The sequence below is a fragment of the Peromyscus eremicus genome, chromosome 8a (assembly GCF_949786415.1).
Source record: "Peromyscus eremicus chromosome 8a, PerEre_H2_v1, whole genome shotgun sequence".
Taxonomy (NCBI): Eukaryota; Metazoa; Chordata; class Mammalia; order Rodentia; family Cricetidae; genus Peromyscus; species Peromyscus eremicus.
Window position 1 is genome coordinate 19324750 of NC_081423.1, and position 3921 is coordinate 19328670.

At 43.8% G+C, this 3921-nt stretch overlaps 1 protein-coding gene across 1 annotated transcript in view; it reads left to right on the forward strand.

The window, feature by feature from the left end:
* LOC131916537 (slit homolog 3 protein-like) overlaps positions 1 to 3921 on the forward strand; it is a 562664-nt gene that overhangs the window by 245857 nt on the left and 312886 nt on the right. The window lies entirely within an intron of this gene.

Here is a 3921-nt window from a genome sequence, read left to right on the forward strand (position 1 = left end):
ATTTAGGTTAAAATTCAAGGGAAAGTGCTCAAACCATGATAAGAATCTCAGTTATAACCCTGGGAGAGCAGACACGTGCCACATTTGATAGAGAGGGCCCTTCTAGGACATCTGTCTTTGATAACTTTTAATGCAAAGAGTGGATCCTTTGAAATTAATTGGTCGGTACAAAGCCGTGCTTTTAATAATGCAGTGGAGAACTTTTTGTTATGTAGAGCAGCCCTTAACCAGTGCCGACTTTGAGGACTGGATTAATTTTTCATGAGTTCCTAGCGCTCTGGGCTACTGTCCCAGCATCTTCTGGTTTCTCAGGGGCCCCCCACCCCACCCCCATACACACACATTCAGGGTGATGTGTTTTAAGTGCTTCTGTATGAAAGAATAATTGTGGCACTCCATTTTTTTGCCTTGGGTCACAATCTGGAAAAGTGATTCTGGGGACTTTTGAGAATTCTCAGGTAGACACTTGTGAGCTCGAGACACAATCTTACTTCCATAGCAAATGTTTTTTTCTTGGGCTTCCATTTTCCTTACCTGCAGTGTACACAGTGTCATGGCCTCAGGAAGGCAGGTGGAAGGAAGCAAGCTTCACTCCTACAGAGCTGCCTTCTCTTAAACCCGAGATTTTATTTTAAGGAGGGCTGAGACTGATAGCTTGTCTTGCACCACCCTTTATCACCAGGAAGGGATCCGGGGACTCTTTGTCATTCTCTTGGCCTCTGAGTCTGGTGGCTAGTCTCATCTAAGGGACGTGGAAGATGCTAACTTCATGGTTAGCTGGCAAGCATGGTCTGGTTTTCTGGAGCAACTCCCTGTGTGCCCACCCACACAGACTGCATCCTCTCTCCGAACACCTGTCATCTGTAAGTGTGGAAGGGAAATACACTAGAAAATTAACTTCAACCTGCTTTTTCTTTCCTGACACTGCATCATAAGTGAATGAACTGAGGGGTGTCTGACATATATTTATATAACAGTCTTAGAGAAGAAAGGGAGGGAGGCAGAGAAGGAAGGAGGAAAGACATGATGGTCAAAAGATCTGGTCCAAGTGTTGAGGCAACTGTAAATGAGATGCACAAGGAGGAAAGCTCTGGAAATCCTTCCCCCGAGATGAGGGAAGTGAATGTCCCATGGATCTCAGCTCCATCAGCAGTGACAATCCTCAGTGTTTCCCTCTGTGTGTCTGGTACCCTGGCCAGACTGAGATCCGTGAAATGCAAAGACAATGCCATATCTATGCCTAGGGTTCAACATACTGCCTAAGCGTCGGTAAATGTTTGTTGAATGGAACTTTGAGCAAATTAATGAAAGAGCCATGTAAATTAGTCATGCTCTCCTCTCAAAAGAAATGCTGCTAAAAAAATAATTGATGGGTCTGGAGAGATGGCTCAGTGGGTTAAGAGCACTGGATGCTCTTCCAGAGGTTCTGAGTTCAATTCGCAGCAACCACATGGTGGCTCATGGGGTCTGAAGCTCTCTCCGGCATGCACGCAGACAGAGCACTCATACGTAAATAAATAAAGTTTTAGAAAAAAATTAGTGGATATTCTAGGTACGCAGAATAGCTTCATAGAATGGTGCTGTACACTTTTACTAGTTTAGGCATGTAATATAGGAGACACAGCAGAGGGTAACACTTGAGATTATTGGTCCAATAAAGAAATTGTGGAACAGCTGGACATTTTTGCAGCCTTCTTTTCATATTGATTAATAGTACAACTATTAATCGCCACTTGCTCCAGAGTTTACCAGCTTCATATTAATGCACCAATCGTGCTTTGCAGAGGGGTGAGCAGAAGCAAGAAAGCCTGAGATTTTTAGCTCACTTTCAAGTCTGAATCAACAACAGCCTGGTGCCTGTTGGCAGGACATATCAGGTCATGATATGTATGCACAAACCCTTTTTCTCCCTTTCATTAAGGGATAATTGATTGAGGTTAGAAGATTGGAGAGTCCGGGGAGATTTTTAATCCAGTGCCATCATGGAAAGCTCACTACATCAATATGAAGCTTCCATAGGGAAGTGGGGGAGTAATTGAGATGCCACGCCAGCTGGAATCCAGATGAAGACACATTTGGAAGCTTAATCACAATCATGTTCTACACTAAATATTCATCCGTCTGTCTCCCAAAGAGGACAGGAAATTAAGCTGTCAAGGGCAGGAGGGATGAGGGCTTACTGAAAGAAGAAACCCACACCTTCGCCTTAATCTCGGAACAGGCAAGGGTGGTTTAGAAGGTGGAGGCAAAAGCCTCGACTTTGTGGTTTTATTTCCTAAGAAATTTTGAGCTGTTTATACACAATTTATCAGCTTTACAGTTTCCAGAATGAACTGTTAAAGCAACTTAGTCTCCTTACTGTGGGAGAAATATGCATGGGCAATGCCATCTCAACAGAAAAAAAAAAATGCTTTATTGAGCCAATACGGAGATATATTAAAGTTTTGTAAACACTCAGGAGGAGCAGGGGAATTCCTAAACAGAGCCATGGGCTGTAACTGCACGGGCCTTGATGTGCAGTGTCCCAGAAGTTAACTAAACCCTGAACATAGTCGGTAGCAATTACGTGGCATGCTCTAGGCTTTTTCTCAAATCTGTGTTTGAATGCAAATTTCCCAAGTTAAGCTCTTTGTAATTCCATCTAAAACGGTCCCTAGCATCTAACCGTCATTTCAAAGAGCTGTTTGGGCAATGTCTAGCTGCCCCAAATTAAATAATTTGTCTCCTTTGAAATTCTGGCCAATGGTGTGAATGAAGCATTGGCTTCTGCTCCAAGCTGGTGAAGCTCTGTATCGTGGTGTCACCGTGTATTTTGAGGTCCTATGATGTAAGGTGCTTTGGTCGCAAGTAACAGAGCAGTTCCTGCTGGAGTGACATGTACAAAGATGCCTTCTGATGTGGTCAGGGTCAGGTAGGGGAAAGTTAGGTTCCTGCTCTGCCTCCTTGGTGCACTGGTCTCATGCTCCGTCTCTGTACAGGATAGAAGGAATGCCCAGCACAAGGGGAGATACTGTCTCTGGGCCTTTGTCTCAGGAATGAGTAAGGTTCTCCTAGAAGTTCATCCTCAGAACTTGTCTAACCCATTCCATTATTTTATGGGCCACTTTTGATGGTCAATGGTGATAGAACACTTCCATCTCCTTTGTATAGGTATTGTCAAGTCAAGCAACCCCTTTACCTGAGCCCCATTTCCATCACTAGATACCCCCGTGACCTTCAAACAGCCCAGTGAGCTTCTCTGCCCGTGTTATAAAACAAGACTGTGGGCTCCAGTCCCATGGGGAACTTTCGGGAATGGAAAGATGGAGCTAGGTATTGCTCTGTTGTCGTTACTGTGGACATGGTTTGGAGCCAACTTGCTAATGAGCTTACAGTCTTTTTTCCTACATATAAGGAAAATACTACCTGGGTAAGAAAGCTTAGAAGCCCATATTGTTTTGTCTAGTTCAGTATGAAGTGTAATTTAATTTATATGTGCGTGTAGCTATTTTGTTTAAACGCATCGTATACTTGCATACACATTATATATAAACACATACGCACACACGCGTGCACACACACCCAGCCATCAGTCACAGGGGAAATCTCCCAGGCTGTCCATTGTTCCAGGAATTCTTGGTGTTCTGGTCTAGCGCTGTTGAGAGTGTCACTCACCAGCTGGTGCCAGTTGGCATCCTGTGTGTTCCTGGTTTGTGAAATAGAGAGTAAACGTTTTTAGTAATTTGACACCTCTGTGACACTGAAGTTGATGTTCATTTTTCTAATACTTCCTCTTCACTGTATTATACTCGGACACATTGGCCATTCATTTTTATTTTTTATTTTCTTATCTACAGTCCAAAACTTAGTGAACAGCAGCCTGGCCCTTCACAGAGGGTGGTGAGAAGCCAGTCTGGACAGACACATACAGAAAGCACTCCA